General features: G+C 47.9%; 1 protein-coding gene and 1 non-coding gene across 2 annotated transcripts in view; both read right to left on the bottom strand.

Annotated features, from left to right (window-relative positions):
• Positions 1 to 16776, bottom strand: part of ROR2 (receptor tyrosine kinase like orphan receptor 2) — a 229092-nt gene that overhangs the window by 107265 nt on the left and 105051 nt on the right. The window lies entirely within an intron of this gene.
• Positions 3248 to 3354, bottom strand: LOC142874639 (U6 spliceosomal RNA). The gene has a single exon (XR_012922298.1). It is a non-coding gene; the product is annotated as a U6 spliceosomal RNA (small nuclear RNA).

The raw sequence follows: 16776 nt of genomic DNA, 5'->3' as shown, positions 1-16776 counted from the left end.
ACAAAGGCGGGATTCCTAGGAGACAAATGCTCATGCATTTGGGGTGAGAGAGTGTCATGAAGTCGACAACTTATTTTCAAACTGTTCAGCAACATATCTTTATAAAATGTGCACACAGGGGACTGAGAAAGCAAAAAGCAGGAAACACAGAATAGTATTAACAACTGCTGAATCTGGGTGGAGAGTCTGTGTGTTCATTGTACTTCCTTATTTTTTTACTTCAGCATATTATGGGGGTACAACTGTTAAGGTTATGTATATTGTACTTTCTTTCATCGTTTTTCACATTTAAAAACTTTTATAATCAAAAAATGGGGGAAATAAAGAGGCCCACATTCAAAGGGTGACAATGAATAACAGGATTACATTAAGTCAGGGCCTCAGGGAAGGTGGCCCCACAGCTCCAAATGCATTGGGCTTCTCAATCTCCCAAATTTCTCTGAAATACACAGTCCATGCCAGATTTACAAGCTGTTTCCTCTAAGATCCTCACAGTTTACTACTGATCGTTGCCACACGTCCTCGGGGTCAGCATGGTTCTGCCTCCACAAGCAGAGCTCTGAGAAAACAGGTCTTTCCCAATGTGCTGTCAATTAAGATCAGTGCAACACCAAAATCTTTGGGAGGAGAAAATAAGAATTATGTCTAAGGAAGACATAATCTACCAGCTTCTCTCTACTTCACACATTCCTAAGTAATCCTCATGACCACCCTGCCAGAGAGATATAGTTCCTACACTTGCAGATGAAGGAGTGAACTTCAGGCAGGTAAACATATGCTAATAACAGCAAGGAAGTGATGGAGCTGGGTGTTAAATCCCAGTCCTTTGGATCACAAGCCTGTGGGGTCTCCCCACCCTCGCTCACTGTGCTGTGAGCTGGAGGGGCCTCTCCACTCTGACAGTGGCCTTTTGGGACCGTAGCTTCAGTATCCCCAGGTTCCTGTTCCCAGTGGAGTAGGCACTAAACTTCACTGATGAGTAGAAATGTGCACGCACCACATGCAGAGCGTCCCTCCCTCTGCAGGACACGGTGCAGCCAAGAAGTCTGCTTTGTAACAGCAAACACCTTACAGGAAGAGAAAGGAATGGGAGAAAGATTTCAAAATCATTCATCAAAAATGAAGTAGGAAACAGATGATGATGAAATGCAACCAAATCCCAGTGTTCCAATGCACATGAAAACCGTTCGTGGCGGGCACATCTGGGAGTGCCCGGGGGCTTGCCGACCCAAGGCAGCTGTCCTCCAGCCCTGGCATGGGACATCCCAGTTTCCTGGATGAAAAACAGGGCATCGGGGATGGGACACACACAGGTCTCACCAGGCAGGTCATGGACTCCATTCCCACCCTCTGGAACTAGCCATGTGTTTGCAATTAGGGGGGCAGCTCACCCTGGTGGGAGGGGAGGGCCCAGCAAGGCCTCTTGCCAGCTGTATTTTCTTCTCTGCCAAAACAAGGCCCCCTTAATCCATGAACAGCGCTGCCCACAGGGTACCCCCAGCCCTCTGGCCTCAAGGCAATGAAAGGAAGTAGAGCTCTGGCTGGGTCATATTCCCAAGTCAGACAACCCACAGGGCGGGGACTCTCAATGTTTCTTTGTGGCTATAAGGATGCCAGTAACAAATAACATGTGTCTTTCAGACATAGGGGTCAACAGGAAAAACACACACATCTGTTTCCACCACCGGCAATGAGTCTCATACACAGAAGCCCCTAAAGCGACGTGCCCCACCCTGGATGCAGAAGAAAGCCCCTGGCAACCGGGGAAGGCTGTGCCATGACACAGTGAAAGCTGTGCTCAGGCCACACCCCCACTCAAGAGCAGATGCTGAGGTGCCAGGAGGGACACGCCCTGGAAGCACCAGGCAGGCGCCAGGTCATTCCCCAGCCTGATGCCCCGGCACAGGGGTCAAACTCACTGGGCACCTGGCAGGTTCCACTGATGTTTAACTCATCTCTGTGGTGAAAATGTAATTTGTCAAACCATCTTGAGATCTTGCTCTTGGAAGATCTGGACAGATGCTGCTGCCCAAATGACTTCAGGAAGATTTGTTCAGGATCATCTGGCCTAAGACCCAGGTGGGGAGGAGAAGGTGTGGATGACACATCCCAACTCCAGTATTGTGGGATGTCCAGAGAAAACAGGGCACCCACCAAGGAACGGAGCACCAATCCAATGTCGTATTCTGACAAGTCGTGGGACTATCGAATCAGCTCTGAACTGGTGTCACGTGGTTGCTGACTCTTAAATCCAGAAGGGGCGAAGTGCTGCTCATTTTGCTGGAAAATGGGGAGGGGCGAGCGGGGAAAGATGCAGTGTGGAGGGGAAGCTCAATTTAGCAAAGCCACAGAAGAATTCTCAGATTTTCTCCATTTCCACACATTGCTGTCTTGGGCAAACACTCCAATTTTTAAACAAGGAAAAGAAAGAGAAGGTCCATCCTTAGCAAATAAACCAATGAAAAGCTTTACTGCTGATCTGCATAAGCCTTGGTCCAGCAGGTGTCCTGAGGCCCCTCCCTTGAAGCTCTTAGACACCCTAACTGGGTGGCTTTGGCACCCAAACAGGGAATGCTGATGTCACATGGCTTTGTGGTTAACAGCCCCGGCTCCCTCGGTTGAAATCCCAGCTCAGCCATGGCTACCCAAGACACACTCAAGTAGTGTGACAGCCCAGGCTTCAGTTTTCCCATCTGTAAAATGGGGGCACTATCCTGTCCCATCCATAGGATTGAACATATAGATACACAGGATACAGCACAACACAATGAGCATTCTACCTCTATATTCACGTTATTTCATTTTATACCTGCATGTGTCTCCACACATACTCCACAGCCCCATTTCTTATTTCATGGTATTGTTAACCTTGACATACTTTACATCTTTATTTGCGTTATAACCAAAGTGTTCCTTTAAATATATATATATAGTAGTTAGATTACATGATCCTGCCATTGTACCAGGGTAACCTGCTATGCAGAAATCAATAGTTAATTCTTGGGTTAAATAAATGACGTTTTGTAAATGTGAACAACCAACAATTATGTGCTTGTGTTCAGTAACATTTTGAGAAGGAGAGACTATGCAGGGGATTCTTTTTAAATTTTGTTCTGATTATTAAAATGCAAGTCAGCTTTTAAGGAAAATTTGGAAAATACTGGAAAGCATAATGAAGGAACAAAAATCACCTGCCATATTTTACCAGACAAAACCACTATTAAAATTTTTTTTTTTTTTTTTTTTTTTTTTAATGGAACGCTTCACGAATTTGCGTGTCATCCTTGCGCAGGGGCCATGCTAATCTTCTCTGTATCGTTCCAATTTTAGTATATGTGCTGCCGAAGCGAGCACTAATTTGGTACATTTCCTTCTAACTTACCAAACTATACACACACTGTACATATTAACACAAACACTTTTTGTTACAAGATTAGAGTGATTTCATAGACTGAATTTATTATTATATTGTAATATTATATATATTATTATGTCATTAATATTATTAGTAATATTATATTATAATCCCCCCAGTTATATGCTCTGTAAGGAAGGCAACTCTTCCATAGAGCCAAATTAAACTGCACAGGCAGTTGCTTCCATAGAGTGCAGCCAGAGTGAGACAAAGAGTCAACACTTTCTACATTCTTAGAAGTGCATGGGCACATTTATCTGTAATTAAACACAGACACCTTGCGGGAGGCTGCAAGTTCAGGTGTAATCTGTGACTATGCCCACATTACCTGAAAGTAAGTGAGAAAAAGTTTAAGTAATTAGGGCAGGCAGCAGTGAATGAAGGTATGCTCATATTCTGCAATGTGGGGCAGCTGACACCATTCTACCCATGTGACCAGGATTCATAGATGGTACATAAGGGAAACATAAAAGATAATAAAGTTGGGCACCATAAAAAAATCATACACACCTGCAATAACTATTTTTTAACCTAAAACATATAAATAACCATCATCAATCAATCAATTAATAATCATCATTAATCAATCAGTCTGATGTACAGACCAGCCCTTTCTTTGAGTAAAAATCTACTGATTGCTGTTCATATTAATTTCTTTGTAAGTCACACACATTATGCCATTTGTTTCCTGGTTTGCTTTTCTTAACAATGGAGAGAGATAAAAACAGAAATGCAGCCGCCATCTTGAGGGAAACCGAGGCCTCCCGTAGCCCCGAGGCTCAGTGGAGGAGAAAGCACTCCAGGTGAGGGCGAGGAGAGACTCCAAGAGAAGACGCCACCGAGGGACCCTCCTGTGGGAGCCCACCAATAACTCGGGACTTGAAACACAAAAGTGGGTGTACGGGCTCGGTGTGGACTCTCCCCAGACCCTGCGGCAGCCCTGAGGAGGGACAGGGAAGGTGGCAGAGGGACAGAACACCTGAGTGCTCTCTGCATGGCAGGCAAGAGGCATGGCATCCAGGACAGCTGCAGAGGGGCTGTCATGAAACCAGCCCACATACATAAATGCCTGGGAGGCAGTAAGGACACCCATGGCTGCTCAGCCTCCCTGCAGGACCTGTTGCTGCTGCCCACACATCCACACGGGGCTCCGGCACCATGCCCTGCACTCCTGTGATGCCTTCCCCTGCCACTGCCAGCTGGACGTCTACACAACATTTCAAAGGCACTATACCCACATCATAACTCCCAGCTTTGTCCCAGAAGCCACTCTCTCCTTCTAGCAAATGGCGGCCACATCCTTCTAGGCTCAGAACAAATCCTTCAAAGTCATCCTCAATTGACTCCAACCTGAAGCTGACTCCCAGTCCCACCAATGGCACCTCCACACTGGAGCCCTCCCCCTGGGGCCCACAGGTAGTGGGTGTTCCTTTACATGCACAGCCCTGGATAGCCCCTGGCTAGGAGAAGCAGCCCACACCCCACACCAGCTGCAGGCCTATGTGACCTCCTCCACTGCTCCCCTGCCAACTTTCCCCTGGTCAGCTCCACTAGGCCCCCGAGGGAAGCCTGCCATGCAGAAGGGGTTGACCTGGATGTTCTGTGGTGGCACCCTCTCTTCCCCACCAGGCTGAGAGCAGAGGCTGGAGGGTCAGCTTGAACAGACTCAGAGAGAGGGGCGTCCCCACACTGCGCACTTAAAAACAGTCTAACGTCTGGGAAAACCCAAGGTGATTCCAGGGATGCAGTTTCTTCCCTCATCTCGACCCTAGCCTCAGGCACGCATGGCTCCACGAGGACACAGTGAGGAGAGGGGCTGTCTTACCCTCCTGGCCCAAGGCTTGTAAGGCTCATCCCAGCTTCCGTTCCAGCTGACAAATGGAAAGCAAAAATGGGTCTCAGGTTCCAAAGCACCTTGATCTCCATGGCGAAGACCAGTAAATCTTGTTACGCAGAGAGAAAGGCACACTGGGGCTCAGGGACAAGAGCAGGGCCTGCCTCTCCCAGCAGCATCTCCTGGACATCTGCTGGGTGGAGCCGCTCGGAGCCCCAGAGCCCTGCTTCCTCTCCTCCCTTCGCTGCTCCACCAACCCCCAGGACCAGCTTCCCACCATTCACACCCACCTCCCATCTCCCACAGGTCACTTGACAGCTGCTAAGTCTTAAAGCCAGCCTGGCTTGAAGGACAATTGTGTTTTGTGGTTTATTTTTTAATCCAGCCACAGAGCAAACATCAATCCTAAACTCAGCCTGGTGTGGATTGTCCTTAAGTCTAACTGCAGCCGAGGCAGAAGACATAGTCTCTAAGCCTCACTGTGGAGCAGCAGGGACAAAATGCCCCGCCAGCACAGTGAGCAGGCCTGCTCTGTGACAGCCATGAGAAGCAGAGACCAAGAAGACTCAGGTTTCAGCCCAAACAAAAACAAGGCACTGGGTAACGGACTCATCCATCAAAACACTTAGGATTCCAACATGAAAACCTTAAGTGGAATCAAATTTTTAAGTCTTTCTCAAAGAGTATGGATCCTAAATGAAAGCTTTTGTGATTTCAGAGCTGAGCAAAACTGTAGCCCTGAAACCAAGGAAGGTGTGGTCTGTCTGCACACTGGCAGGTTTACCTAAAAGTTCCACTTGAGCTATGGCTTTTGACTCCCGCAGGGCTCAAGATAAACACAGCTCCAATAAAACTCGATAGCACAGGCTCTGTTCAAGTGAGACCACTTTATAACTTGACCAAGCTCTCTGCCAGGAAATGATTGCTTTTCCAGTTGGACACAGGAATGTGTCCTGCCTTATGTCTCTGGGCACAAACCTCACTGTGAGCGGGTAGGCCCCGGGAAGCAGAACCCCAGGCTGGGGTGGGTCTGACAACACAACTCGGTGATGCAATTGAAGATGTCCAAAGGAGACCCTACAGACACATAGCCCCGGAACTGAAGATGCCCAAAGAGGACCCTGTGGACACACAGCCCCTGCAGTCCTTGCGCACTGCCCCTTGTTGAAAGCCCTGCTTCACAGCCAGCTACAGCCCCTCACCTCCAGGTGTTCTTCACCAAGCCAGCCAGTTCAGCGCAGAGCCATTTGCTAATGGAAACAAAGACGTGCCTTGTGTACCAAACGTGCTAGCCACCCCCAAAGAGCCTGGGCTCGTCTGTCTTCATGCACTCCAACTTCAGTGGCTTCTTTAAGGAGACACGTGCAATTTCACCATGATTGTCACATTGCTTTAAGGGTGCCACTGCTCTCCCTCCCTTGCTTTCTGCTCCAAACACCCACTGCCGCCGGCCCCCATTCCATGTACTGAAAAAGCAGCAGCAGCAGCAAAAACAGCCCATGGGAACCACATGGGCTGCCCTGACACCTATGCCTTAAACATATATTGGAACAGGTCTCTCCACCACCTGCTGCCCTGTTCCTGGCCCCATCCCTACAAGCAAAGACTTTCCCAGTGAGGCATCCAACTCAGCAAGGTGGTCTTGGGAGCCTACTGCACCAGTGATGGGCAACTTTCAATAAGACCTGTGAAATAAAAGTGAACCAAATTTCTCCAAGAAGGCCAGAAAGGCTGCATAAGATGGTGGCTACCTGGGACTTCAGGAGGCAGAAGGACACACCTGTGGAGCTCTGGGGCTGACAGGTAGGGGCAAAACCACCCACCAGACTGGGAGGCTCTCCCCACAAGACCTCTGTCTCAAGAAGACAACACAGGGACTCTCTCGAGGCACCTCTCCTCCAAGTGTCACCTTCTTCTCTCAAAGCAACCACTTCTTAACTTCTGGACACCATAAAAACGCTTTCGTGATAATCACCTCGCTACTTTTCTACATACTTGTACATGCTACATTTGCCCCCCCCTAAACCACAGGGTTTGGTTTCACTTATTTTAAAAACCAGCATTACATGTGAAATCCCACCATACTCACCTGTGGCTTCCTGCTTTGGTTTGACATCCTGCTAGTGGGGTTCACACACAGTGCAGCTTGTGGTGAAGTTTGGTTTTATTACTGTATGGCATGCTGTCCTATAAAAAGGTCCCAATTACTGATTGGGTCTGCTGCTGCTATGGTTCGGGAATTTGTCCCCTCCAAATCTCATGTTGAAATCTGGTCCCCAGTGTTGGAGGTGGGGTCGGGCGGGAGGTGTCCGGGTCATGGGGGCGGATCCCTCATGAATGGCTTAGTGCCCACCCCACAGGAATGAGTGAGTTCTTCCTCTATTAGTTCACCAGAGAGTGGGTTGTTTAAAAGGGTGTGGCCCCCCCCTTGCCCCTTCTTTTGCCCTGTGACTCCTGCTGCCCCTTCACTTTCCACCTTGTCTGGAAGCTCTCTGAGGCCCTCACCAGGAGCAGATGCAGGTGCCAGGCTTCTCAGGCAGCCTGCAGAGCTGTGAGCCTATGAACCTCCTTTTGTTATAAACTGCCCAGCCTCAGGCGTTCCTTTATAGCAACACAAAATGGACTAAGGCTGCAGCTGATGGATGCTTATGAGCAACACTGCTGAGAGCACCTCTGTCCCCTGGTGGCATGATGCAGTTGACCACCCACCCCTGCCCCACCCCGGGTCTTAGGGGCTGCCCCAGCTGACATAAGATCCAAGGGTTGAGGGGTGGAGCTGTTGCCCACAGGCTACCTACTTCAGGGTGAGTTTAAGAACTTTTGAGAGCCTTGGTCCTTCCAGCCTGCCCAGTCAAGGATGACAACTGGTTCCTCGATGATTGTAGCAAGCAATAAACCGTGTGTGTGTGTGTGTGTGTGTGTGTGTGTGTGTGTCACATTTGGTTGGTCTGGGGCTGCTTGCACCAGAAGAATAAGGTAGAAGGGATGCTGTGCCAGTCCTGGGCCAGGTGTTGGGAGCCTGGCAGCCTCCAATTCCTGTCTCTCGGAACACTCTCTGGAGAGTTCTGGCACTGAACCACCAGGTAAGACAACCACCTTCCCCAGCAGCTGGGGCAAGAAAGAGCGAACCCTGCCAGCCCCAGGATTCCTGCCTTTAGCCAGTGCCGGGCAGGGACCCCTTGGACAACAGCAGCCCTGCCCATTCAGTCCGAGTCTGTATGCTATGATGCCTTCTTCTACCTGCAGTGTTCATAATGTTGGTGGGTTTTGTTTCCAACTTTGGTCAATGGTATACAGTATGTTTGTTTGCAAAGGGAAGAAGTTACAATGATTCAAGATTACTAGATTGAGAATCATCTGAAGAAAATTAATGAAACTGTTTCTTTAAGGCATGTGTAGTCAAAGAAACTACTTTAAAAGTCTATTTTAGATTTGTGCACACATACACACACACACACACACACACACTATTAAATATTTCTTAAGAATTTCTGTTCTGCATTGTTTCCTGATCTTAAAATAAAAAGCCATGTAATGAGATCATATCACATCCACTATAACAAAACCAAAAATTGTAACAGTGAAAAAAATCACCGAATATTATTGGCTGAAACTTAACTGTTTAAGAGGAGAAATGGGAAAACCTTGCTATATTAAAACAATCCTTCTACCCCTTTGCATTTCATGAACGCGACCCAAAGGTAAGAGAACTTAGGGGTTTGGAGGAGGAGCCCATCAACTAAAGGATCAGCAGTTATTCTCAAAGCCAGCTCATAAATTTTTCATGTCCCAGTCGTCTAATTTTCAAGATGTTTAAAGTGTTTTAAAAAGAGAACAAAAATTCCACTTGTATACAAGGAAATTTCTTAAGGTCCAGTGTTCTTAGTTGATCTACACATATTTGGCAGGTAGGAAAAAAAGTTTTTTTAAATTACTTTTCTAAGTTCAATTTTTTTCCACCTACCTTGCTTTTAAACCAGAAAGTAAAAGAATAAGGTGTGTAGATTACAGTGCCATGTGCTCACACATTCTAAGTAGAACACATAAAAAAAAATTCTCAAATCATAGTTTTCATTGTCAAACTGCCGTTTTAAATGTGTATTTTAGGAAAAACAGAAATTACCCATGCTCCCTCTACTCTCACAAAACTAGTTTCATTTTTGCATGTTGATGTCTAGCTTTTACTGCCTAGACCAGGAGTTTATTAGGGATTTATAGTTTATTAGGCAGTTAAAACCTTTACCATATTCCTTAACCTGGGTATACCTTATGTGTATAATTCTCCCTCTGGATTCTGAGAAATGTGTCCACTGTGACTCAGGGAAGAAGAAAATATCTCCCGTTTGAAATGCTCAAGTTTGCCTGGTAGCTTATAAAGGCAAATGCGATTAGGCAATCTGAGGCCACTCTGGGACTGAGCAAGCCACCCAAATCACCAATGGTGAAACTGTGGATTAACCAGAAGGCCTGGAGAGATGGTGTCAGGACTGAGCACACTCACAGTGTTGTGTTAGGGGCTGAAACAACCCATGTCTTCTGCAGCCTTTCTTCTTCTCTGGAACATTCTAGTCCCACCAGGATGGCAATGTCTTCTTTTTCTCTCCTCAGCATAAGTCACCTTTTTATAGACAAGACAAAAAATTCTACACTTTGTGGGGAACGGGAGAAGACCCAATATAGCAAATGCAATCTTAAGCAAAAAGAATAAATTGGCAGGCATCAATTCACCAGACTTCAAGCTATGCTACAAGGCTATAGTAACTAAAACAGCATTTTATTGGCACAAGAACGGAGACATAGAACAATGGAACAGAACTAAGAACTCAGATATAAAACCATCTTCATATAGGCATCTAATCTTTGACAAAGCAGACAAAAACATACACTGGGGAAAAGAATCCTTATTCAACAAATGGTGCTGAGAAAATTAGATAGCCACATGTAGAAGACTGAAACAGGACCCACACCTTTCACCTCTCACACATATCAACTCATGGTGAAGAACAGACTTAAACTAAGGCACGAAACTATAAGAATTCTAGAAGGCAGTGCTGGAAAAACTCTTATAGATATTGACCTAAACAAAGAATTTATGAAGAAGACCCAAAGGCAATCACAGCAACAACAAAAATAAATAAATGAGACCCAATCAAATTAAAAAGCTTCTGCACAGCCAAGGAAACTATCACAAAAGCAAACAGACAACCTACAGAATGGGAGAAAAGATTCACATGTTACACATCCAATAAAGGGCTGATAACTAGAATCTATACAGAACTCAGGAAATGAGCAAGAAAAAAAATCAAAACAACCCTATCAAAAAGGGGGCAAAGGACATGAACAGAAACTTTTCAAAACAACAAAGACTAATGGCCAAAAATCACACGAAAAATGCTCAACATCTCTAATCATTAGGTAAATGCAAATCAAAACCACAATAATATCACTTATCTCCAGTGAGAAGGGTCTTTATCAAAAAGTCCCAAAACAATAAATGTTGGCATGGATGCAGAGAGATAGGAACACTCATACACTGCTGGTGGGACTGCAAACTAATACAACCTCTGTGGAAAGCAATATGGAGATATCTCAAAGAGCTACAAGTAGATCTACCATTTGATCCAGCAATCCCATTACTGGGCATTTACCCAAAAGAACAAAGACATTCTATAAAAAATACATCTGCACTAGAATGTTTAGGCAGCACAATTCACAACTGCAAAGATGTGGAAACAACCCAAGTGCCCATCAATACATGAGTGGATTAATAAAATGTGGTATATGTATGCTATGGAGTTCTACTCAGCTACAAAAAACAACGGTGATCTAGCACCTTCTGTATTATCCTTCATAGAGCTGGAACCCATTCTACTAAGTAAAGTATCACAAGAATGGAAAAATAAGCACATGTACTCACCAGCAAATTGGTATTAACTGATCAATAGTTATGTGCACATATAGTAGTAACATTCATCGAGTGTCAGGCAGATGGGGGAGGGGATGGGTATATACACACCTAATGGGTGCAATGTGCACGGTTTGGGGGCTAGACACACTTGAAGCTCTGACTCGAATGGGGCAAAGGCAATATATGTAACCTAAACATTTGTACACCCCATAATATGCTCAAATAAAAAAAAATAAAAAGAAAGAAAACATAAATAAATAAAATGAGCATTAGGTCAGGAAGCAGGAAATCAAACCCAACAATCAGCATAGATGCTGCAGGTGCCATGAGAGTAACTGGAGGTGAAGACTTGAAACCAAATGGAGTGAATCAGCTTCTAGTGTAGCAACATGGTAGGGGAAGAGAATTCACTCCGTCCTCCATGGACCAAGTGGCAATGATACTACAGAACAAATTCTTTGAATGATCATTCTGCTAGATTATTGTATATAAGCCAGATCTTGTTCCTCAAGATGTGGCCCATGAAGGAGCAGCATCAGAAACTCCTGGAACTTGTTATAAATACAAGACCCCACTGCACCCCCAAGACCTGCTGAATTAGAGTCTGTGTCTTAGCCAGACCTCCAGGTATTCATATGAACTAAAGTCTAAGAAATGCTGCATTGGAGTTATTTTGTTAGGAAGCCACATAAACTGGCTCTGTTGAATTTAAGCTTCAATGGGGAATTTATTAGAAAGATTTTGGGGGATCTCAAAGAATTGAAGGAGGAGTTCACTAAAAAGAATCACAAAAAGAAGGAAACTCAACAACATGAGAACCAGGAACTTCTCCACGGAATGTCACCACTGACAAAAAACCGTTCTAGTAATTGTCCATTCTTCTCTCCTTGACTCCTTCCTTCTCTTCATTAAACAAATATTGACTAAAAAATGCTATAACCATCTTGTCCTTAGCAATACACTGCTTAGAAATTAATTTTTCCTTTTCCTATGCATAGAGGCTTTGGCCTACCTAAGTTTCAATTGTGAAAGAAAGGTTATCCCCAGGTACTGTTTGAGATCCAAATCCAAAAAGATGATTCTGACAAATTCCTTTGTTCTTAAATAACTCTTATCTTTACATGAGCCTATTTACTTACTTCTTTGACAATCTATCTTAGTAAACCTTATCAAAATTGATATTATATCCTTGATCAATCAAAATTTTCAAACTAAATTTTTGTTTGGGGGAAAAAAAACACTCTAGGATCAAAACCCAGGGTTTCAATTTGATTTAGGATGGTGTGTTCAAAGTCCTCGCTTCTGACGCTGGGGTGCTGCCGCACAGGCTGGTGCGCCCCGGGCCCCCAGCAGACGCACTGCTGTGCCTCTGTCCTCTTGGGAAGAGGGACCTCCAGCACCGTGGCTGGCACAGGAGAACCCGCTGCAGCCAGAAAAGGGGATCTCCCGTGTTAGACACTTTTTAAAAACCAAAGCAGGCATTCTGTGTCTGAGCATTTAACCATGACAGATGTCATACATATTTGTGCAACCGAGCATTCAAAAAAGCAGGTGCTCCATTCTGGAGTTTTAAGTAAAAGTGCACAAAGAATAAGAAAATCATTTTTTGGTACACACTTCTACTTCAGCAGAAATTAAACAGAAGGTTTCTTGGCGGACTCTAAGGAAAAACTAGATAAATTTCAGTTCAGTAAAGAGGAAAACCTAATAACTGGATCCTGAGCAAAGAGTCAAAGTTGACATCAAAATAAAGATGGGAGAGCAGACACTACCCAAGACACAGGGTCCGTCTGCACTGATTATGTCAGGGTGCAGCTAGGAACATAGAAGATGGACGATGGAGATTAGGAATGAATTTACTATGAACAAATGAAGGGGTTCATGAGGGGGCAGGGGCAGGAGGGATAGGGTTTATTTTCTCTTTATCAAAACACCTCCTGTGATATCCTGGACTGATTCCCGGTGTTGCCAGACCAGGGTGTGTGCTTGTGTGTCTTGGGGGTGGAGTACATGCCTAAGTGAGTGTGTGTATATGTGTGTGTATGGTGAATGTGAGTTGTGATGGTTACATGCTACATGAGTGTGGTGAGTGTAGGGTGTGTCTGGGAAGGGGGGGAATATGAGTGTGGTGGGTGTGGGGTGTGTAGGGAAACATGAGGTGTTGGGTGTGGGGTGTGTGGGGGAACATGAGTGCGGTGGGTGTGGGGTGTGTAGGGAAACAGGAGGTGGTGGGTGTGGGGTGTGTAGGGAAACATGAGGTGGTGGGTGTGGGGTGTGTGGGGGAACATGAGTGTGGTGGGTGTGGGGTGTGTAGGGGAACATGAGTGTGGTGGGTGTGGTATGTGTAGGGGAACATGAGTGCAGTGGGTGTGGTGTGTGTGGAGGAATATGAGTGTGGTGGGTGGTTGGTGTGTAGGGGAACATGAGTGTGGTGGGTGTGGGGTGTATAGAGGACCATGAGTGTGGTGGGTGTGGGGTGTGTAGGGGAACATGAGTGTGGTGGCTGTGGGGTGTGTAGGGGAACATGAGTGGGGTGTGTGTGGGGTGTGGGGGGAACATGAGTGCGGTGGGTGTGGGGTGTGTGGGGGAACATGAGTGCGGTGGGTGTGGTATGTGTAGGGGAACATGAGTGTGGTGGGTGTGGGCTGTGTAGGGGAACATGAGTGTGGCTGGTGTGGGGTGTGTAGGGGAACATGAGTGTGGTGGGTGTGTAGGGGAACATGAGTGTGGTGGGTGTGGGGTGTGTAGGGGAACATGAGTGTGGTGGGTGTGGGGTGTGTAGGGGAACATGAGTGTGGTGGGTGTGGGGTGTGTAGGGGAACATGACTGTGGTGGGTGTGTAGGGGAACATGAGTGTGGTGGGTGTGGGGTGTGTAGGGGAACATGAGTGGGGTGTGTGTGGGGTGTGGGGGGAACATGAATGCGGTGGGTGTGGGGTGTGTGGGGGAACATGAGTGCGGTGGGTGTGGTGTGTGTAGGGGAACATGAGTGTGGTGGGTGTGGGGTGTGTAGGGGAACATGACTGTGGTGGGTGTGGTGTGTGTAGGGGAACATGAGTGTGGTGGGTGTGGGGTGTGTAGGGGAACATGACTGTGGTGGGTGTGGTGTGTGTAGGGGAACATGAGTGTGGTGGGTGTGGTGTGTGTAGGGGAACATGAGTGTGGCTGGTGTGGGCTGTGTAGGGGAACATGAGTGTGGTGGGTGGGGGGTTTGTAGGGGAACATGACTGTGGTGGGTGTGGGTTGTGTAGGGGAACATGAGTGTGGTGGGTGGGGGGTGTGTAGGGGAACATGAGTGTGGTGGGTGTGGGTTGTGTAGGGGAACATGAGTGTGGCTGGTGTGGGTTGTGTAGGGGAACATGAGTGTGGTGGGTGGGGGGTGTGTAGGGGAACATGAGTGTGGTGGGTGGGGGGTTTGTAGGGGAACATGACTGTGGTGGGTGTGGGTTGTGTAGGGGAACATGAGTGTGGTGGGTGTGGGTTGTGTAGGGGAACATGAGTGTGGCTGGTGTGGGTTGTGTAGGGGAACATGAGTGTGGTGGGTGGGGGGTGTGTAGGGGAACATGAGTGTGGTGGGTGTGGGGTGTGTAGGGGAACATGAGTGTGGTGGGTGTGGGTTGTGTAGGGGAACATGACTGTGGTGGGTGTGGGTTGTGTAGGGGAACATGAGTGTGGCTGGTGTGGGTTGTGTAGGGGAACATGAGTGTGGTGGGTGGGGGGTGTGTAGGGGAACATGAGTGTGGTGGGTGGGGGGTTTGTAGGGGAACATGACTGTGGTGGGTGTGGGTTGTGTAGGGGAACATGACTGTGGTGGGTGTGGGTTGTGTAGGGGAACATGAGTGTGGCTGGTGTGGGTTGTGTAGGGGAACATGAGTGTGGTGGGTGGGGGGTGTGTAGGGGAACATGAGTGTGGTGGGTGGGGGGTTTGTAGGGGAACATGACTGTGGTGGGTGTGGGTTGTGTAGGGGAACATGAGTGTGGTGGGTGTGGGTTGTGTAGGGGAACATGAGTGTGGTGGGTGTGGGCTGTGTAGGGGAACATGAGTGTGGCTGGTGTGGGGTGTGTAGGGGAACATGAGTGTGGTGGGTGTGGGGTGTGTAGGGAACATGAGTGTGGTGGGTGTGGGGTGTGTAGGGGAACATGAGTGTGGTGGGTGTGGGGTGTGTAGGGGAACATGAGTGTGGTGGGTGTGGGGTGTGTAGGGGAACATGACTGTGGTGGGTGTGGTGTGTGTAGGGGAACATGAGTGTGGTGGGTGTGGTGTGTGTAGGGGAACATGAGTGTGGTGGGTGTGGGGTGTGTAGGGGAACATGACTGTGGTGGGTGTGGTGTGTGTAGGGGAACATGAGTGTGGTGGGTGTGGGGTGTGTAGGGGAACATGAGTGTGGTGGGTGTGGGCTGTGTAGGGGAACATGACTGTGGTGGGTGTGGTGTGTGTAGGGGAACATGAGTGTGGTGGGTGTGGGGTGTGTAGGGGAACATGAGTGTGGCTGGTGTGGGCTGTGTAGGGGAACATGAGTGTGGTGAGTGTGGGTTGTGTAGGGGAACATGAGTGTGGTGGGTGGGGGGTTTGTAGGGGAACATGAGGTGGTGGGTGTGGTGTGTGTAGGGGAACATTAGTGTGGTGGGTGTGGGGTGTGTAGGGGAACATGAGTGTGGTGGGTGTGGGGTGTGTAGGGGAACATGAGTGTGGTGAGTGTGGGTTGTGTAGGGGAACATGAGTGTGGTGGGTGGGGGGTTTGTAGGGGAACATGAGGTGGTGGGTGTGGTGTGTGTAGGGGAACATTAGTGTGGTGGGTGTGGGGTGTGTAGGGGAACATGAGTGTGGTGGGTGTGGGGTGTGTAGGGAAACATGAGATGGTGGCTGTGGGGTGTGTAGGGGAACATGAGTGTGGTGAGTGTGGGTTGTGTAGGGGAACATGAGTGTGGTGAGTGTGGGTTGTGTAGGGGAACATGAGTGTGGTGGGTGGGGGGTTTGTAGGGGAACATGAGGTGGTGGGTATGGTGTGTGTAGGGGAACATGAGGTGGTGGGTGTGGGGTGTGTAGGGGAACATGAGGTGGTGGGTGTGGGGTGTGTAGGGGAACATGAGTGTGGCTGGTGTGGGGTGTGTAGGGGAACATGAGGTGGTGGGTGTGGGGTGTGTAGGGGAACATGAGTGTGGCTGGTGTGGGGTGTGTAGGGGAACATGAGTGTGGTGGGTGGGGGGTGTGTAGAGGAACATGAGTGTGGTGGGTGTGGGGTGTGTAGGGGAACATGAGTGTGGTGGGTGTGGGGTGCGTAGGGGAACATGAGTGTGGTGGGTGTGTAGGGGAACATGAGTGTGGTGGGTGTGTAGGGGAACATGAGTGTGGTGGGTGTGTAGGGGAACATGAGTGTGGTGTGTGTGGGGTGTGTAGGGGAACATGAATGTCTTGGGTGTGGGGTGTGTTGGGTATGTGAGTGGGATTAGGGTTGTGTGTGTAGTGGGTACATGAGTGTGGCGTGTGTGGAGTACATGGGTGTGGCGTCACGTGTTTGCGGGGTGTCTGCCCATCGGGGTTGAGGGGTATGAACTGAGAGCACACTGTGGCCAGCGGTCCGTTTCCTCAGCTCATGCCACGACACTCCCTGGAGATCAA

Source organism: Microcebus murinus, chromosome 12 (assembly GCF_040939455.1).
Source record: "Microcebus murinus isolate Inina chromosome 12, M.murinus_Inina_mat1.0, whole genome shotgun sequence".
NCBI classification, from domain to species: domain Eukaryota; kingdom Metazoa; phylum Chordata; class Mammalia; order Primates; family Cheirogaleidae; genus Microcebus; species Microcebus murinus.
The sequence above is the reverse complement of the archived record's forward strand: the minus strand, read 5'-3'. Positions and strand labels throughout refer to the sequence as shown.